At 39.0% G+C, this 22,302-nt stretch overlaps 1 protein-coding gene across 3 annotated transcripts in view; it reads right to left on the reverse strand.

Moving 5' to 3' along the window:
• Positions 1-22,302, reverse strand: part of LOC115908560 (teneurin-2-like) — a 637,472-nt gene that overhangs the window by 127,013 nt on the left and 488,157 nt on the right. The gene's annotated exons all lie outside the window — the stretch shown is intronic.

A 22,302-nucleotide genomic window follows, 5' to 3' on the forward strand; every position in this document is an offset into this window, starting at 1 on the left:
TTATTTATGAAAGTTTGGGTTATTCTAATCTGCTTTAAAAAAACAAGAGTAGACTGCATAAGCATTAGTCTTTTAGAGGACTTTTGAAAATAAGCTACTAGTAAATCTTCCCTGCATGTGGAACAGTATTAAATTTCAGCTCTGCCTCTAGCATAATTAAGTACCCACCAACAGCATAATACCTTCATTAAATTAAGGTGTTTGGAGTGAAATGTAAATTTGTCTTCAGATATGAGGCTGATATTTCAACCCCTCCACAGGCTGAATATCATTACTGAGACAGACAAGGGGGAAGCACAGAATAAGCAGAGTTACTGAGCACTCCTCTCTCTGGGTACTGCATAACCAGTAAATAGAACCATTAAATGCCCATGTCTGTGCTACCTCCCACCAAGGGAGAAAAGAAATAAATAAATAAACAACAAGAAAGCTAAGAATATTTTTAACTGCTGCTTCACTAGAAACAAGCATTGCTTTACAAAATCTTATGACATTCAGGTGAAAGGTTTTTGGTTTTTTTCCATCAGCAACAGCTGTCTTCATGGAAAAACAAACCAAGAAACAACAACAACCAAAAAAAAAAGTAAAAAAGCTCTTTCCAAAATAAAAAAAAAAGCAACACAAAGGCTCAATTATGCTCCCACTCAAAATCTATAGCACTTGAGTCACTGTTTGCAGGAGCTTGGTCTGGCTGCTAAGAGTGACCATCAACCCTGGCTGCACTTGGCCAACAGAACCTTTCCTGTCCTCTCCTCAGCCCAGCCCCCAGGGCACCCTCAGGGCTCTGGGAAGATGCTCAAGATCTGTTCAAGGGGCCTTGGAGAGCCTCATCTCTGCAGCCCTGCACAGCCTGGGGCACAACTGAGCCCTGGGTGTCCATGGCCAGCAGTGCCAGGGTCTGAGGCACCACTGCAGCCACCTCCGTGCCAGGCCCTGGGCACAATGCTCTGTCCTGAACCAAAATCTCCAACTTCCTCCATGGAATGCAGACTTGCTCACAAGAATATCTTGTGTGTTGCTCTGTTTTTTTAAGTTTTCTAAGCCTTCTGATGTTTACCTTCTTGTAACAAACTTTCTCACACACTTTATGTAAATAACTTATTGTTTTGCATTCTTTTATAGAGGAGGAGAAATTTGATGGACTGTTGGTTTGTCCAGTGTCATTGGAGAGGTGGCACTTTCATCCTCCAATCCACTGTCACTTTTGGAAATCTATAAATGTTAGAGTCAGAAATTAAATGCCCTCTTTTTTACCTTGCAGAGCTCAGTGTCCATATTGTTTTATTTCATGTCCTATAGCAACACTTGTGCTCATACTGGAGATCTGCTTGAATATCTGTAACTGTGTGACATGAAGCTACAGGAAACTCAAAATATACTATCTGCGACTGACCAAACAGTTTCAGTTCATTTTTGGTAATGGTCAGTCAAAACTAACCTTAAAATTAGGCTGGTTTTATGTTGATCTATAGTTTCAATAAGTAAAAGTGACATTGACTCATGTTTATGTTGAAATTTGCTCTCCTCAGGTAGTAGGGCACTAGTGACACTCCAAAACCCTTTCATAGCAGCTGGAACCTAGAAAATATCTGATACTCAATTTCAAGTTTTTTTGGAAGGCCAAGTACAGAAAGCAGGCATCAACAATGACATTTTAAGCATATACTTGGGAGAAAAAACAAAGGGGCAGAGCTATGTACAATGCAAAATCTTATTTTTTTCAATTTTCAAGCATTTACTGTATCTGTAGAAATACAAAAACCTGAAATGATTTGTCAATATTCCAACTCTGACAAAACATTATGATTGAACAAGGTACTTCTGGAATATACATAATTCAGTATGTTCATACAACAAAAACACTGTCCTTTTAAATATTTCTGTGTCTATGTATATTTCAAAGAAAGCACTTTCATATAGGTAGCAAAAATATTACTTTTTGGGGATTTTTTTAAGGGAAACAAGACAAAACCTACAAGTATCACAGAAATAAAAATATTTGCAATTTATCCTGATTTCTTGAACACCACACACTTTCATTGCTCAGACTCTTGAGAATTGTAACTCAAGCATCAAATTCTCATTCAGTCTTAAAGTCCAGAAACTGACCTCATGAATTTTCCAGGCTATAAAGAAAAAATCATCAGAATTTGCATTTAGAATTTTCTCCTACAGCATGGCTATGTATCTGAATATACAGATATGGGGTAATAAAATACTTCCCTTCAAAAAGCCTAATATAAATGATATTGTAAAACAATAACTGTCAGTTTAAGAATTTCAGGGTTCCATATATTGTAGGAGCTTAGAAAGATAAGAATTATCTCTGAATCTACCTTATCACCTCAGTTACCTTCAGTGTGAGTTAGAGCACTATTCAGTTTCTTCTGCTTTGTCTATGTATCATGTGCCATGCTTGAAGCCTCAAAAGATGATTTACAGCAATCAGAATTTCAGAATATAAATCTTCATCTACTGCAATCTAGGAAGTGTATACATTAAAAACAAGCTTGTATTATTAAGTTGGAATAATAATTACTTTTCTGTATTTATCTCCCAATGATACCACAGCCAAATAAGAAAAATAGGAAACATTCAAGCACTCATTTACAGACATTCTCTTTATAATGAGAATAACAATAAAAGCTATTAGATGGCACATAGCTAAAGGGAAAAGCTTTTCTGTAGGTCAAATATATCAGTACTAGCTTGTAATAATCAAAACAGAAAGATTATTCCTTTAAAATCCTTTAATTCTTGATATCCACAGTTCTAATCCTCAAGTCATTGTTGAAGGCCACTTTAATGTTTGTGTTACACTGTTTAAATTTTGGTGTCAAGACTTTTTTCCCAGTACTAAACCACTCATGCTTCACTTCTGTAATTTATGTCATTTTAGAAGCCCTTAATTTAATTAAAATCTTGTAAAACTAAAGAGGTTTGACTTCATTTTCTATAGGCAATGGAAGAGAAGCACATTACTTGGATATTTTGTTTGAACAGCTCATTTCAAAATTTATTATAGGTTGCTATCACACTGAGAAATAATAAAGATATATTTTTAATTACTTTTGCTCACAAGAACAGGCTAATACATATTCCATCAATATTATGATCCCCTTGGATGGAGAGAATCTAAATGCTAACCCAAACAGATTTTAAAGCTATAATTACTTGGTAAACAAGGGAATCATACTAAATAATTAGACATTGAGATCAAATTAAAGCAAAAGAAGTGCTGGAGACGCTCAGAGTGCTGAGCCAGGCGATCAGCGTCAGGCATACCCAGGATTTGGCCTCTATCGCACCAAAGTCCCCGTGGCTCTCCAAATGTCATTTCTAAGGGGCTGGTTCTTTTGGACTCTGGAAAGGGGCCCTTCTTTAGCATATTATTGTAGTTTTTTCTTTCTTGCTACCATGTTTCTCAGAACTGGTGAATAACTGCTGGAGTTTTGTCAGACAAAAAAAATCCCTTGAAATATCCATTTCTGGAGACAGTGTCCTCCTGGTGTTTGGATCTCCATCCTTATCACTTAGCCTGTTACTGCTTGTTGCCCAACACTGGCTTTAGTACACAAAATGCTGTGGGTTTTAATTTCCTTCGGCACAAATTATTTCATAACATATATTACAATGACCAATCACCATCAGCTGTGTCGGACTCTGAGGAGTCAGTCACAAGCTTTTATTATTCATTCTTGTTAAGTACTCCGTCTGTATCTTTCTTTAGTATAGTTTTAGCATAGTATTCTCATAATATCATATCATATATTATATCATTTCATAAAATAATAAATCAGCCTTCTGAACATGGAGTCAGACTCTCATCTCTCACCTCATCCTGCGGACCCTCACAAACACCACAGCTTCCCTGATCACAGCCCAGCCAGAAAGCACCAAACCAGCAGGTCACCGAGGCAAGGGCATGCAGGAAGATTATTTCTAATCTGCTTTAAAAATATTATTAGGGCTTTTGGTTAGGATGTCTGTAGAAAGGCTCTCTGGTTGGCTGAATGATAAATGCTGCTATCTGTAACTAGATTAAAAAAAAATCCAGCTCTTTTGCCCATTCAGGTATTTTAAAAAATCTTTTCATCAACAAGGACTGATGTCCTTCTCTCCATTTTTTTAAATTTTATTTTAATATTAGCAAGGAAGGATCTCTTAAAAGACCATGCTAGAACAGAACACCCCATACAGAACACAGCTAAGTTTCTCAGAACAGTTTTTCAGAGAATGATACAGGCTGTAAAGACTAATAATTTCCCTAGGACACTTTAGCTTTTCTCTCCTCAGCATTTCTCCCCCATCCCAAAACACACCAATTGTGAGCTTTGCAAATATTACTGGTAAAGGTCTTGATACTTCTGCCTCCTGTTTCCCAGTGAGATCACCTGGTAACAAGGCAGTATTTATCACCTCACATCGGCAGCAATGTACCAGCTTTCCAGAAAAGCAAAACATCAATTTTTTCTGAGCAAACGGGAACATACGTGACAAAGGGCTGTGCTTTTCCTGATCCCAAACTTCCCAAATCACTGCAAATCTTTTCCATCAAGTCCCCTTGACTTCCACTTAAGATGAGGGCAGCAGTGTTATCAGGGAATGTGACCTGAGCAAAGTATGAGCACTGCAGGCTGTAGTGTGGGGCAGTACAGGATACTCAAGCTCATTCAGATACTTTACCTGCAGTGTAGGAACTAGAAATAATGCTTTTTAAGTGCTACAAAATTATGCAACTGTAGAATGATGTTACAATTTTGTATTCTGTGGTGGATTTTTAATCTTTAATTAGACTAGAGAATAGCAAAGATGAATCACACCTTATTAAAAAGTTGGGTTTTTTTAAGTCAAATCTTGCCATTAAGCTCCTTTTGCATGCTTAGCACACAGAACATTTTGTATCAAAAAAAAAAGTACAGCAGCAGACATTGGTTTAATCCATTAAGTAGCTCTAACTTGGTCTTTGTTAAAGAAATCTGTAATTCTGATATTAAATGAGTTTGCTTATCCAGCAGAACCTGTCCCACAGTCTCTCACAGCCTCAGGACCAAACCCTAACCCAGGCCCTGACCCAGCCCATCAGAGCACACGTGGCCAAGGCTTTTCTCCATCCAGTCCCTGACAGTATTGGATCATTATTCCTGCAGGATACAGCTCCAGAGCCTGTCCTTGCTGGGCTGGCCCAACTGCAGCCCCTCTCATGCCAGCTCTGCCTCCCTCTCCCTTGCATACAGCTCCCACAGAACTCAGCACCAGCCCCTCTGAGCCCCAGCTCATCAGGCAGCCCGACTGACCTCAAACTGACGGGCATTTGATCAAAACAAGGGATTTACAGCAACAACTATTACCAACACTACATTTTTCCCATCGCCCCTTCTTCCCACAATGTCAAAGCCTGGCAGTCTGAAGGGAGCTGACTTCTCCCAACTTAGGGCAGATGCAGCTGGAATTACCCTATATTGTAAATAGTAAAGCCATGCCCTGACAATATGCTGCTCACAACCAGGTACTGCTTCAAGGAAAAGCCAAGTTAAAATCCCCCTGGTAGGAGCCAATTAATGCTTACATGGACTACCTAAAGCTTTTGTTTAACCCTGAAGTAAAGCTGTACTGAGAAACTAAAGTGGTTTTCCTCTGCAAATCTCACAGTTTGACCTCCTAGCTGATAACAGAATGGACAAGCTGACCAAGCTAGTGAAGCACAGCCAAGTTAGACAAGTACAGGGAAAAGGGAGAAAGCCATTTCCAGAATACTCCAAGGGGTCACAGTCCAAATACAATGCATGGTGTCAAGATCTGTAGGGATATGTGCTGGATCTAGAGCAACAAACACCTTCAACTGAGCAGCTGCAGCAGGGGCTTGCACAACCAAACTTCCAACTAAACAATTCTAGTATTACACAGAATAAAATTGAGTATTTAAATCTAGAAGGAATATAAAGATGAGGAGGTGGTGTGCTACTGGACAGGTTTCAAATTAAAATTCATCTTGACATATGGTCAAAATGTTTCAGAAAAAAAGAACCCACGACAGTGAGAAAATGGGCAAGATTTTTCCTTTATGCAAAAATACTCAACTGCACACAAATAGATGAGAAACAAGTAATTCTGCAGTAAAAAAAAAAAAAGCTGTTGGCTGTGACAGATCACAAGCTGCACATGAATCAACAATATCATGCTGTTCCTCACTCTCTAAATATATACTATGTTTATATTTATATAGGGCTGTATAAACAAGAAAACAGATTGAAATAATCCTTCCAACTCTGCTCAGTCACAGTTCTGCACAGTTTGCAGCTTTGCACTTCAAGAACAAGGAAAGCCAGACAAGGTCCAGAAGAATGCCACAAAGATAATCAGACAAAACACGACCTACATAAAACCAGACTGAAAAAAATCTTGATTGTTTAGTTTAAAGAGGAGTTGATGTGGTAGAAGAAGGGGATAGGATAAGATAAAACACTTTCAACTGCAGATAATGCAAAAGTAAGAAGAAAAGGAAGAGGTTTATTCATATTCATGAAGCCTGGAACAGCATGCAAATTGCACAAACCAAAGTAAAGGTTGAGGTTATGAAATACTTTTTAATGATAGAGAATGATAGCTGGGACAGAGGTTTCATAAATTGACCATCATTTGAGGCCTTTAAAAATGGCTTAGCCAAATACCTGCTGCCAAATACAAGAGACTGTATCTTGTCCTCAGGCAAGAAACCAACCAGAATTCCTCTTAGAGTCATCTCCAGTCCTATTTTTGTATGATGCTATCATTTCTGCTTGGCTGGAGTTGGCCATGTTATCTAATGGTGTATGACTGCTGTAACTGCAACTATTACTTGATTTTGCTTGCTATTCCTTGTCATTAAAACCCTCCCCTCCAACAGCAAGTCTCCAGCCATTAATGTCATTCAAGCACGCCCTGAATCCCAGCAAACCAGTGGCATTCCTCATATAGAGAGAGGTCAATGGGTGAAGTCCAGTGCAAAACCCACTGATGTCACATCCTAGAGCTCAGAGAATGGTGCTGGCTGGCAAAATGCACTGTTGTGCATTTTTGGACCAGCCCTGATTTGGTGGAATAGTCAAATGCTCGTGTTCAGCACGAGGATTTTATACCACCTCAAAGCACTGCATGGGTGCGCCTGTGGCAGGGGGTTGCAGGTTTATCACACATCTCTCAGTTATGAAGGGAATCATGCAGAGACTGAATCTTTCATAGTCTTAAAAAAAAGTTTCCAAAAATCTGAATATTCTCCTTTTCCCTTGCATTGAAATGACGAGGTTTTGGGTTTTGACAAGATTCACTGGCCAGAACTGCAAGCTGGAGAACGTGCTGCAGCAGCACAGCTCTTCTGTGTGAGCTCGTTTGCCTTCTTCATCTGGGGTCACCACATGTGAAATGAACTTCCTCTTTGCTCGTACTCATGCTGTGTGCTTTATTTTCGGCTGCTCATGTGTACTTGGACTTCAAAACCCTACTTTGGGTGTGAATTTTACGAATCTCTCAGACTACACTCCAAGCACCTCCATGCTGCTGTGGTTGACACAAGCATTCCAAGCAAGATTTACTTAATGCTCTTTACTGGAATATCATAAAAAACCTCTTCTCAAAGACATATTTCCTAGTGTCCTATTTCCAAGATGTTTCTTTTTGCCCTAATTCATACTAGAGAACCAAAAATATTCTTCTGACCTTTGCCACCCAATTCTACACCTTCGTTGTACCGTTGGTGCTTTGTTGTTATCGAATTCTTTGTCCCAAGTTCCCCCTTTCTTTAAAGAAAAGCTCAAGTGTTTTTACAAGTCTGGGTTCATATGAACAGGCCTCACATCATAGGACTACCAAGTGAGTCAGCATAATAACCATATGTGAGCCTGAATCAAGATAAAAGATCTGTAGAGCCTTATTCAATGAGAGCAGAAAATTCCTACTTGGCTCTGCTCTTTCATGGCTGTATTACAATCTCACACTACGCAACTCCAATTTTCCTGAGGGAATGTATTTTTTTTTACTGTTCTTCTGAACATAATGCTAATCTCATCATGTGTTTGCCCTGTCACTCCTAAGGATTCCAATAGGTTTTTTGTGCAGTCTACAGAAAACAAAGCACATCTTATTACCGTGCACTTCATTTTAAGGCTATTGAGGTAATGACCTTGCAATATTCCACCTGTAGTTTTCAGCAGCAGGACACCCTCATTGCTGTCTTGCAATACATGAACATCATTTTTTTTTCCTACAGCAGCTCAAATCATCACATTTAATGGAAATATACCAAAGATTTAAATTAACTCACAAGAAAAACAGAAAGCATCTCTTCCACCCTGCCACTCCCTCCTTCCACAAACAGCACTGCCATATGCAGGTGCTCTCCAGATAGCTTTCTAACTAAACCTTCTTTTGGAAGGTGATTTGAAAGAACATTGCAATTTAACTTAAAAAGCAAATTAAAATTTTGTCAGGACTGGGAAACAAAAAATCCAGGCCACACTTCAAAAAACCTCACAACAAAACAAAACATGCAGAAAGGTGAATAAAAGAGCCTTGATTTTTGCTTTATTCAATGACTACAAAAAAATTTCAAGTCGGAGATGAGATCAGTTCATCTTTATATCTAAAAATACTACTTTATAGAAAACTTTTTATAGTGGATAGAATGGTAACACAAGTGTTAGGAATTTAAAGGCAGACAAGCCATAGGCACTTACACTCCTTGTAAAACTTCTAAAGAATATTTCCTTAACCTACATCCAAGTCTGAATAATTCTTGAAATATCTCACTGACTGTGGGAGAAAATGTAACCTTCAGCAAGCGAAGTTGGCAGTTTCCTATTTATGGGACACGACTGCCCCCCAGTTCTGAGCAGCATGAGGGCCCACCAGCCTGAACAGGGAAATAGGGAAAAGCAGCTGTGGGAAGAGGGAGAAGCAGACAGGTTCTGGTCTGCAGCCCTCAGCAGGCAGTGGTGCTGGTACAGGCAAGGATGGTGCTGGGGCTGAGCCCCACCTGGCAGGGGTTTGTCCATCCCCCTGTGATGCTGCTCCGTGCCCACTGCTGGGATGGCTCCCAGCAAGGGCTGAGGCATAGAAAGTGCAAGGTAAAGATAAAATACTGACACCAGTATTGTATCTGCAGGGAATGCCTCAACAATGGCAGGAATGATGAATCTGACTCCATGTTCTCAGAAGGCTAATTTATTACTTTATTATACTATATTATATTAAAGAATACTATACTATACTAACAAATACAGAAAGGATACTTACTGAAAAGACAATAATGAAAACCTGTGACTCTTTCCAGAGTCCCGACACAGCTTGGCCCCAATTGGCCATTGAGTCAAAACAACTCACACCAGAGTCAATCAGGCAATCACCTGTGGGTAAACAATCTCCAAACACATTCCACATGAGCGAAACAGAGGAGAAGCAAATGAGATAAGAATTGTTTTCCTTTTCTCTGAGGCTTCTCAGCTTCCCAGGAGAAAAATCCAGGCTGAAGGGATGTTTTCAGAGAATGTGAATGCCACACACCAGGGACTGTGCAGAGTATCTGCCACCACAAAACGTGTTGGAAAAGACTGGCAAGAGCCTCCACATTTCCACTACTGCCACGACAGAATTTCAGTCCCTGTGAAGATACTTAAGAACCTGAGCAGCACAACACAGCACTCTGTCACCCTACTTAAAAGTTCACAGGTGATTAGTATAAGCCTGACAACAGGTGTTCAGGCTTCCACTCTAAATCTGCTCTTAAAACATTTTGAAATAAATATTCCTACTTTCCATGTCTTGAAAGAAGTTCACTCTCTGTGCCAAAAATAAGTTTCATTCTTAGGTCAAAATGTCTTCTTATCACAAGTCACAAAAGTATATGAAAACCATATCTCATTCTGGGAAGCCTTTAATTGGTATACACATTTTGCCTCAAAGCTAAAAGGAAAAACAAACAACAAAAAAAAATGCCCAGCATTCTAGACCAGCATGTTATTGTGCCAGAAAAAAATGACAATTTAATTTGTCTAAATTTAGTATGTGGGGAAAGGCACATTTTAGTGGAGCTAAAAATAAAGCTTCAACCTTAAATTAAAGGGAGAAGTAATTTCCCTTTAGATACAACAGCTTCTCAAGAGAAGTCTGTCAAACAATTTTGTGAGTCAACTGAGCACTTTTTATAGTTCCAGTTCAAGGTCAAGGGGCAATTCTTGTTCATAGCCTGACCTCCTGCACATCAACATGCTGTGGCATTTGGTGACTCCTGGTTTGAGGCCAAGAATCCATGTTAAGCAATGGCAAAACTCCTACTCCAGATATAAGGATTCAGAGAGATGGATGACACCTGTCCTTTGGTACTTGATCCTAACGCTTACAGGTCAGTCCAGCACTCTCCAGTTCTCTGTCTAACCAGGTAAGGATGGTTTGGGCCCCTTCTTGCAATTGGATAAAACTTCTGCTGATTTGTCATTCCTGAGTCCTGAAGTTTCTCATTATTTCATTTTTTATTATTCTTATTTTTATAGTGGATGGAATGGTAACTTAAAAGGCCTTTTCTTCTTAGCTGTAAAGCTTAGCATCTGACTGAATGGCTGAATACAGGCAGGATCAGTACAGATAATTCTGTATTACTCCCTGCCCTCATTATTTACTGCTTTGGTAATCTTTGAGTCATTTGCAAATTTTACCACAGTTCCATGTCCTCCAGATCAATGCTGAAACTGTTAAATGGTGTCAGGCACAGTGCTGATCCCTATGGAGCTGCACTCTATTATTATGACTAATTTTTTAGGTTTGTCAGTTGGCCAGTTCTTAATCCTTTTAACTTGTGCTTCACTGATACAGGGCAGTGCTATTTTTCAAACTGGAATGTCATGCAATGCGAAGAACTGTCTTACTAAAAGGGCCGTTACAGCTACACCTTCACCTTTGTCAGCCAAACCTTTGAACTTCTTTAAATACTGAAATTAAGCTTGCTCATGATTCATTTCCTGTAAAGCTGCACATACTGAGAATTACATCCCTATTGCTTATTTCTTTGTAAATGATACTTTTGAAAGATTCACGGTATCCTTCCCAGCAGTAATGTCTGGATGTTCAACCTGCAGTTATTCCAAGTCTGTCTCCAGAACAGAAGATTCCTCCACACAAACAGATATGGAAAGTCTTGGAATTAATTATGGGTTGAATATTTGATGTTACCATGTCCTTGACATTAACCATGTCCTTACCATGAACATGCCAAGTCCTCTCCAGAACTGTGAAACAGACAGCAAGATGAGTTCACGGTGCAAGTGCTGATGCATTAACATTGTTAGTGACTCTTTTTGTTTTTTTTAATTCTGAGGATATTAAGATACAGAAAAATGCCTTTCAAATTTAAATCCACTGTAGACAACAGAGGTTCTTCTTTGCTTCTGACCCCACTTTTCTGAATCCACTTTTTGGATTCTACCTATACAGAGGCAACTACAGGATTTTAATATCCCTAGTTATCTTTAGAGACTGTGGTAACTCAGCAATGATTTCTGTAAGAGTCTGAACGTTCCTCATCTTTCTGAATTTCAAATGCTGAAAAACATTCGAATACTGTTTTTCAGTGCCATTCACACATTTCCTGCCAGTGTATTTCATTCTGGGCTGCAACAATCCTGGTGAAGAGAACCACTAAAGTGAACACCTGAACCTCTGCTAAAGTCCAGAGCTGACAGAAGGCAGGGAGATGTTCAGAGAGCTGTGGATCAAACACCCTGGCTGTGGGTACCAACTGTCCAAAGGGTTGTGCATCTGCCAAAACCCCAGCAACACAGCTCAGGTGACATTCCATCTGAAACCAAGGAGACAAAGCCAGCCACCACAGCCCACTGAGCCCTGATCTTTATCTCTGGCCACAGGGTCATGGCAGTGACCCTGATAACAGTGACCCTGATAACAATGACCTTGTTAACAGCAACTCTGATAACAACCCCAGTCTACAAATCCAGCTGCCCTGTGACAGAGCCAAAGCTGCTGTTTTCCACCTCTCCAGAGAACTACAACATACCTCCAGCTCAGCAAAAGCACAGCACAAAGAGTTTTATGTGAAAACATTATTAAGTATTAAAAGAAAAAATACCATGGAGCTATCCACATTTGGTTAATTTGATCGATTCTAATAGTTACAAACAAGTTTTCATTACCCAGTGCTGTTGGTTTTTGAAACAAAGACCCCAAAACATGCCAACTCTGTTAATGCTGCACTGCACTTCCCTCCCCTATAATCAATCCTACTGTAGACTGCAACTCAACGTGAGTGAAGGCAGCAGGCTGAGCTGTGTGTGATTACTCATTTGATCTTATTAAGACACCAAATTCTAAAATTACACAGCTGAGGGCTGTGCATTGGTTCACTGCTGTAGACATAGGTACTCAGCAAATTCAGCCTCAAAAGCTACCTACAGGTAGTACTTCAACTTCTCTAAGGCAAACAGACAGGAAATTCTTAGTAACAGAATTTCAGTGTGGTGACAGAACTGTTATGCACAAGTTCAGTGCTTTTAACAAGGTTAATGGAGACAACAATACAAAATAATAGTCTAGGAATGTAAAATATCCAAATATAAAATTTCTTTTTGATGTCATTAATGAGCACATTATGTATAGGTATAATTTGACAGGAATGTATAGGTATTAATTTGACATGTATATATAAAAGACGTGTAAATTAAACCTACTTTTGTGGATGTTCAAGAACTTGATTTTTCATTAGTGAATATCAGCAGCTCTATATAATCATTTCTAATGAAAATTATAACAGCATGACCCATGTTCCAAGGTTGACGCTCAGAGAAAAATATTCAGCACAAGAGAAGTGCATGATAAACTATCATAGCAGAACTGGGCACACTGTGTTAACAGAAATAGTGAGATACTTAATTTAAATCCCAAAGAAATCTGGTTATCCATCTTAGCTCCTCAGGAAAAAAAGTTTCATTCTTAAAGCAATCTGCTCGTATTACCACAACTTCCAGATAAGCATCACTATTAATCCTGTTATGCTCATTTATATCATTTGTTTCTTTGCTACCTCACTAACAGATGTCAATATTCTTCTACTGTTGACACACAGGGGAGAACTATTAATCATAAATAATCTTTTACTTTTTAACCTTTCTATTTGAGCTAACTTCAAAATATTTGTGTAAATAGAGTATTATATTACACATAAAAGACAATAGATCAGAGTCACATTTTATACTAGGTCTCCAAAATGTGACTGAGTTGCACCCTCCTCCCCAAGGGACAGACAGCTCCCTCCATAAGGGGAAAGAAAGAGTTTGCAGCACACTCTGAACTTCGGACTCTCTTGATCAAAGGACTTTTAAAGAAGTAAAACACAAGGAAAAGTAGAAGAGGTGAAGGCATTCAGCTGCCAGCAGCTGGAAGTTCTATAAAGAATAAACTCCAGGGCTGGAGAAACACAGAGATGAAGCAATGAGGTAGGCAAGATCCTCAGTGGTAGCTAGAGCTACTCCAACATCTCATGCTTCTAGATCACCTCAATGCAAGTCTTGGAAAAACACCCTCCAGTAGTTGCTGCCTGTAATGGAAAAAATGACCAACGAAGAAAGAACTTATTTTTTAAAATAAATTAAAAATCAAACTTTCTTGGCAATCACAGCTACGTGATCATCCAGCAAGAGCCCAAGAACTGATGCCCCTGCTCAGTCTGTGAGTAGGTCTAAGAAAAACACCTTAATGAAGGTCAGGATAGTGGGACCAGTGTCTGAATCATGTGGGAAGAAATTAGTCTTGACTTTAGCTGTAATTAAGTATTTTAGGGTTTTTTTGCACTAAAGGAAAAAGTAAAAATTCGTAAGTGTGAAGTGATCTCAATATTAACTTCAAATTACAGTTTTCCTTCATTTGGAGATCAACTCATCCCTTTTAATGTCAAGAGGAAAACGGCATTTAGAATCAAGTAATGAAGTCCTTTAATTATGAAAAAATTATTGTCCACAGAAATAATATTAAAAATCCCATTCCTTCCTCAGAAAGCACTGTCTAAACTAATTCAGAAAGATCTCTGAGTGGAGGAAAGAAGAGTGCAAATAAACTTGTGTCTTTAAAACAGCCCTAGAGGCACCTTCTATTTCAGAGGTCAGAATTAACTTCCATGGGTCTTACTGCACTGTGCTAACCTAACTAGATTATATATATAGATACATATATATATATATTTAATATAACTTTGTAGATACTGTTGCAGTGCTGCTGAAGCAAATAAAGGATTTGTTTAAAATAAACATCAGAAGCTGAATAAGGTGTAATGTAAAAGCAATGTTAAAATACAATCCTATCACTAGTTAGCAGAAAGGTTAACAGAACAAGACATATTCTCACCAACATTTAAATACAAATATGTAAATATTAGCTACCATGGATCACTGCCAATACTTAGTGAGAGAATATCCAAATAGGCTCGTATGACTGTGCCATATATGCAGCCTTGGCAAAAACAAAGTCAAAGTTAAGGAGGAGTACCTTGGTGGAATTTAAATGCTTTGATCTGACAAGTAGGTCTGAATTCCAGAAACCACAACAGGATTTGTGACCCATATGAGACTTCAGCTCTTTTTCTAACAAGAATAATATTCATTTCTCTGTTAATGAAAGAGCAGCACAGTACAATTGACAAGCATAAAATTATTCAGGGAAGTGTTACCGAGACTGCTAAAAGAAGGAAGAAACTGAGAAAAAAATAAAGCTTTTTGTATGATCCTAAACAAGGCCACGGTTGTAGTAAGATCCAGCCAGTAAATGACTTCCTGCCCTGAGCTGAGCACAGCAGGGGTGAGGGCTAAATAAAATGGCTCAGGCAAGGCACACACCCCAGCCAGCACTGCAGCTTCGGCAGGTAAGCCCAGAGCATATGGATTGCAGCGGTAAATTGAGTATCTAGCTGTGATTTACACAGATCTCCCTGCTTTAATAAAACTGGAAAATTGAATATAGAATTCTAGCCTGAGTGCTGAAAGCTTATTCTATAAAAATATCTTTAAAATACTAATGTGCTCACACTTCTTCTTTTACTAATTCAGACATGTAAATAGAGAATTAAAAATTTGGGCACATGCATATTTGAAATTCCCTTCAGAGCACCATACACAGACCAGTGGGTGAAACACATTTGTCCCTATCTCTGACAGATACTGTAACAGATAACAGTTCATTTATTGAGCCAAATATTACTTCACATTATAATAATAGTGTACATTAATGCTATTCTTCATTTTATTTAACAGTTTATGATGTGTGAGACAGAAGAGCCTGGGATGACAATTGAAAAATTATTACAAATGGAGGAGAGAATAAAGCAATGCCTTACTAGCTAATTTTATCTTCCCATTTTTGTTATGCCTGGCAGTTGATGGGTTTACACTTCCTCAGGTCACAAAATCCTGTTACAGGAATTTCTCCAGTGACCCATGATTTCTCTTCCTTAACATTTCCCACATTGCCTACTTAAAAGTCAAAACAGGAAAAAATAAAAATTGTGGTCTCCTTGTCCTATAGAGCTTTCATCCTGTTACACCCTTAGAGCTGAGACCAGTGGAATGGGATGAGTGATGCTCTCACTGCCTAGGTGGAAAAGATCAAGATTTGCCTGATTTTTTCAGAGATGCTTTTCACTGTCTGTGCTCATGACAGTTTTATTCTGGGCCAACAAATGGGCTTTTTGAAAGGCAAAATTAAGTTGCAACACAGTGATGAAGTAGACTGAAGAAAAGACACTTCTTGCAAAATCATCATCTAATAGTAAGTGTTCTTGTTAATCATAAATCAGTGTAGGTGGTTGTCACAGAAGTGGCACAACAAGCACAAAAAGGCACCTAGGTGACCATATGGGAATATGAGTATGGCTAAAGCATATTTTCTGCAATAAAGTTAATTAAAAAATAAGGTATTTGCACTTATATTGATAAATACAGACATACAGTTGAGTGAAAGGGAGGAATACAGTTATCTATCAGATCTTTGAGCTAAAGGATAGTGTTTTTCTCAAAAATGTGACCTTAAATTCCATCTATAACTATCCTGAATATTTATCTATTTTGCAGTCCAGAGCATTTTGTTTGTTTGCTTGTGGGGTTTTTTTGCAAATGTATTTTGCTATATATTAACGGTTCCATTTTGCAGTTTTCTAATAATGGGAATTGTGATAATTTCCATTTTCAACCAGCACCAAATAAACCTCCCATTGCTGTGTCCCTCTCTGTCTTTATAGCCTGGACAACCTAAAACAACTTTCTATTCATAGAAAAGCTGTATTAAATCCTTATAGAAGAAAAGTTTTAAACAATAGACACATAGTTCCAAACAATGCATTTGAAATATTCCTTTTACTTCTATGTGCAGACCTAAGCTTAGAGCATTCACTCAGTGGAGCAGGAAGAGAGATTATCGCTATCACTTAAATCACCACTAGAAATAGTGCTCCAATTGTCCTGAGGTGTTAAGTGATGTTATCAGCTGCTACAAGAGAAAGAAAATTCAGGGGTGGAGTTTGGCAAGCTTCAAAATAAAGGTTTCTCCACTTAAATCTTAGTATAAAGCTTGCAGAGTTGATTCAGGGCTGATTAATGGAAGCGACTGTGCTTCAGCTCTCAGCCAAATCACAGTTAAAAGGCAACGAGAAGATACAGCTATGCTGATGTTTCACAAGTAGAAGCATTTCTGTCCGATGTACACCTATCAAACATTTCTTTTGAGTTTATCTACCAGATACAGGAAATACTTATGTGAAAGTGAACAAAAAATACACAGTAGGAAAAAAAATAAGTTGAAGGATAAAATATTGCACTTCTCTAACATATGATTGTTATATGTATGACTCTCCTGCAGTAGTTTCACGTCATGAACACAATCTATTTTTCATCAGAATATGAATTTTTGCTATGAAAATCTTTATGTAACACTAATCTTTCTATTATGACCTGGGGGAATATGCTGCAATAATATTAGAAATCTTCATGTGTTTCTTCATTCAGTGATTCCAAGCTGATGTCTGAGTTTAAACACAATGTAATGACTAAAAAATTACTGTAATTATGCCATGGCCTTTGGACTTCCCCCACACAGAGCAATAGCACAACTCACTCACTGGAGGAAGCAAGCACCCTCTGGAGCAAGCTATGGCAGTACTGTATTCATTTCCCTGCTATTCCAAGGTCCCAGCAAAGGCGCTGGGAGCCCCAGAACTCGAGGCTGTGCTTCTTTCTAAATGCTGGAGAGCTGGTAAAAGGCTCAGAGGAAACAGAAGAAACTCCTGTACCAGAAACATCAGGTGAAGAATCTCAAATCAGCCTAAAAATCTGTTAAATACCAGCAGCCATAGCCAGGGCAGATTTACAACACTGTAATAGCCAAATCTTGCCATGTCACCTCAACTCTACTCCCTTCAAATGAAACATGAAAGAATCCAAAATCACATGAAGAGATTAGGCACACTGCCTCCTTTCAGTTAGGGTGAAGCCTATGCCACTGCTTAGGGACCTTTGAAAAATTTAAGGGACAAAGAGCATGAATCCCCCTCCCAATCCTTGATAAAATGGGGGAGGAGGGGGCAAGATGATGTGGCCCCACTTTCCCCTCTCCACACTGAGCATTATCTCATTCTCTTTGAGCTTGCACTAACCCCACCTGCCACCCCTTGAGCAGTTTTCTGAGCAGTCTGATACACACTGGCTGCATTGTGAATTAGCAAGTCAATCTGGCCCTTAAGAGATGTGTATGTGCAAGGGTTAACAGAATGTTAAGATTTTAAGTCATACTTTCCATTGGCTAATCGTTACTCAGCTTGAACTCCCGATGGTGAACTCCTTGACACTAATGAGCCTACATCTGCTCCTCTAACTCAAAATTACTTTGCTCTATGAGCTACTTTTATTAGCAGGCCAATGACCACAATGAATTTTTGACAACGGACAGCTATTCAGCACAAATCAACTTAAGCAATTCTTCCATCAAGTTTAACTGTGTTGTGTTAGAGGAAGCAATTGATTGCTACTGGAAACCTGTGCCTCCCAGGCAAGCTGATTTCTTATCATACACCATGTAAGTGACCAAGAAGCAAACAAACAAACCCCCACATGCTGTGTGAACAGCCAGATCTATCTGTTATCAAGCAAGATGAAAAAACCCTTGTGTTTCACTGGAAGTCAGAAGGTCAAGTTATAAAGCAGACTAATTAAATGAAACAAAACTATAAACACTAAAAGCAGCCATGAACTGCCTAATCTAAATGACCTACAGACACAAAGATACCAATTGGTCCCAACTCCAATTCGCTCTGTGCAGAAGTGCTTGAGGAAGTCCAAGAGTTGGGTTTTCCCCTGAAGTGCTGAAAGGATCTGGCAGCTGCCTGTGAGGATCTCCTTCCTCTGTGTGCAGCTTTTAACAGGAGCAATACTCACATAACAAAATGGAGAGGGTGGAGCAAAACATCCTGTGCTGAAAGATGTTCAGTCAGGAAAAAGCTGGGTTACTTTATGGTCACTGACAAAGCTCCAAAGCTGAAGTTTTCACACAGTTGGAGGGTTCCAGTGAACACAAATGAGGATATAATACATTGTTTCTATCAGATTCAAGACGGTTTTAACCACTGAAGTGTACAGATAGACTTTTTATGTTTTCTACACTTAGCAGCAAGTGGAATAACACACAGGTGCATGATAAAAACAAGCTGTATGTCTTGTTTTGTATGAAATATGGTGTGCAGTATGCCCTAGCTTCCAAGGAGAAAAAAAAAAGCCTCTCTAAATTCATCCACAGCTTTCAGTCTCAAAATAAAACTATATCCTGCTCATCTTAATAATTTCAGACTCCCCTTTACACCCCAGCTGCAAAGCACAGCATGGTGATGACACTTCAAGGCACATACACAAACTCAGAAGCAGAACACCAGGTGAAATTTATGGGTCAGATATGTCAAAATACCTTATGAAAAATTGTTTCATCTTACTAATAATCTCTGTAAGCTCAGAGATGTCACATCTTCTCAATTCAAACCACGATGCTGATCTGAATATTTATTTACATATACCTGCATATCTACTGCATATTATATGTGCAGATGCTGAAAAATGTTCGCATAAAATGCAACTTGTAAATCCCCAAGACTCAAATACGGCTGCTGCCTGACACTTGACAAGGTCTAAACCAGTAAGAATAAAGGATTTCAAAATTTATTTCAAGAGCATTTCACAAGATGTCTGAATTTAAAAAGTCTTGGTTACCAAATAGGCAGCTGACAGTTATTTCTTGTGTAATGTATTTCAGAAATAACCTAACACGATCACAGTATCTCCAAACCTCACATTCTCATTAAAAAGTGAGCAGGTGGGTTTCAGAGTACATGAAAGCATCATGCTCCTAGTAGAGGTAACCTTTTTTGTCCTCATTAGGATGAGTGATGACAGCAGCGAAAAAAAATGAAGCATTTTCTCTTTTCTTTTTCCTTCCTTTCCCCAGTACAGTAACAATAACCAGCAGAGAGGATTCTTTGCAGCAGATGAATAGATCCACAGTGGTTTCATGGTTTAGTTTATTAGACAAGAAGTATCCCAGGTATTTCTACCTTGTGCTTGACTTAGGATGACATAAAAAGAAAATGCTGCTTGCAATTGCAGCATTTGATCCAAGACTCTTCTTTCATCTCGTTCTTCTAACTTTGCATTTTGTCTTTCCTTCTGCCACTCTTTCCAACATCCTGCAGGATACAAATCAAACAGCATTCCACCAGAAGGGCAACGACTGCAAGATTAATAGAACACACCAAAAGTCGTGAGGCAAAAGATAGCAGCTAAAAGTTAGGAGAGACCACCCATGTGTAACATCAGCTGGACACTTCAAAGTGAAATGGTCCTGAAACCAGGAAAACACGGTAATTAAACCAAATCCCCCAGAATTTATTGTACTTTCTCCATGACAACTCATGTTACCAGAAATAAATACATGGACAACACATAAATGCACCCTCCTAAGCTCTCTATTCTTCCACACGCATCACTCCACACAGCTTCACCAACACTCCCACCTTCCCACAGAAGCACACTGGAAGGAATGTGCCCCTTTGGCCACTGTCAGGCTTACTGGGTCATCCTGGTGTCAGAAACCAAGAATGTTACCTAAAAGTCTGAGAATGAGAAAGGAAAATAAGTCCATACTGCTTTAGAGGTTAGAAAAACAGAAGTCATACTTCTGAATCTTGCTTCATGTTTTTTCTGTTCTGATCAATTCCCTGTACAACTCCTGTGCCTGCTGTGGGTCTCAGACACATGGCAGGACAGACAGACAGTGTGTATGGACCCAGGCCTCTCATCAGTCAGGGGCTATCCCTCTGGGGCCCAGGGGAGGAAATCCCAGAGGTTCTCCAGCTTGTTCCAGCCATGGCTGCAGCACTGGCAAGAAGAAGTAGAGAAGAGCTGATTCAGGTTCACAAATCCTCCAGCTAAGAATTGAGGAGCAGCCTGTTGCATTTGCATTCATCATTATTAAATTCAGTCTTCCCCTACCAGCAGGCTGAAAGATTATGTAAGACTGTATGTGGTGCTGCAAAGCTTGCAGAAATAAAGGATAGCCAGAATCAAAACAAATGAGCCCCAAAATGAGTGAAAGCCCAACGATGTTAGCATACAATTGCTCCTGATATGTAAAGTTAAAATTTGTGTCTTTGATTCAAAGACTGACAAATATCACTGCACCTTGAAGAGCACAAAAGATATGATGAGAACAATTGGTCTAAGATATGCTCAAAAACTGAGGCTGCAGGAACTGCCATAGTAAAAGAGAACCAACAAAGTTCAATGTCTTGAAAAAATGTATCTGAAATTAACTATTCTGCAGCATATTAAAAGCAAGAAAAATTTGTTTTAGTTCCTTAATGCTGAAATATAGTTCCTGTTCAAATACTCTCATTAGACTTACTTCAGTTTTGGAAAAACGGAAACATTTTTTCCATTTTAAATAAAGGGCTTTCATTTTGTTTACAAACAGCAGCAAAAAAAACCAAGTATTTGTAAAGTAACTCTGCACTGAAAAACAAAATAGGTACTTGCATTAATCCCTACTAATACAGAATGCTAAGTAGGTTGCTTTAAATTAATTTAAAATTATTAATTACATTCAGTCACAGGACCATAAAATTAAGCAGTCTAATGTATCAACACTTGAAAAATACACTTGAACATGCTTCCCTAGTGAGCAGTGGTCTAAGCTATCAGCTTCTGTAAAATTCAAACACCAACATTTCCATCCACAGGGCTTCAATGACACCACTTAGTTAAGAGTTCAGGGAGTTAACAGCTGCAGCATTCCTCTCCTCAGTCTGTGGGCAGTTCCAGCACGTCTCCTTCAGCTCAGGATATTGATGAGTATTAGAATGAAACAACTGGCAAAGACAAGTTTCACAGCTCTTGTTCAGAAACGTGGGAGGCTTTGCAATTTATTTTTTATGCTGCAGCTACAGCTTCAGAAAGTCATAGGGCTGAACTCCAATATTTCCTTGAGAGAAGCAGGGAGTGTGAAGAACAGAGAGAATAGGATATCTATCTTTTGCTGCCATCACCTACAGGCAGGAGGCTTTGAAGACAGGGTGAAGACATGACAGTAGTTGTGCATCCTCACAGATTTTGAGGCCATTTCCTTGAACCACCACATTTCTTGATCACCCACCTGCCTGGGGTGGCTGCACAGCATAATGCATGTCCGAGGGTGTGGTAGGGCAGAAATACCACGGCACTCTCTCTTCTGATGGAAGAGGGAAATAAAGAACTGCTGCTGAACTTACCTGCCATCCACTTTCACCCTTTGCCAGCCTTCCATCTCTTTTTGGCTGAGAATGTCAATTTTCTATCCTAATAATTAAGAGCATCTCATGAGTTACACAGTTACCAGAATTTGGGGTTTAACTAAAAATACTTCAGGTTTTGAAAAGCCAGTCAAGGTGCTGGTAACCCTTCCTTTTATATTCACCACATCGTACAAAGTTCCAAAGATTGAAGGCAAAGCTTGAAGTTCAAGGCTGCAGCCCATCTTTAACCATCTATTAATATTACAGGAGAGCAGTTCAGGAATATTATGGTCCTCTAATTATGAAAAATTACAAATTATTAGCATAGCCATATTTTACAAATAACACTGTGCTTTTACTTCAGCAAGCAGAATCAATGGCATACTGGTAAAAATTCGGTTTGCTAAATTCACTAGAGTGGAGGTATTTGGCAATTCCCTCTCAAACCAACTTTACAGTTTCCCAGCTGTCTA

The sequence above is a fragment of the Camarhynchus parvulus genome, chromosome 13, assembly GCF_901933205.1.
Source record: "Camarhynchus parvulus chromosome 13, STF_HiC, whole genome shotgun sequence".
In the NCBI taxonomy this organism is placed as follows: Eukaryota; Metazoa; Chordata; class Aves; order Passeriformes; family Thraupidae; genus Camarhynchus; species Camarhynchus parvulus.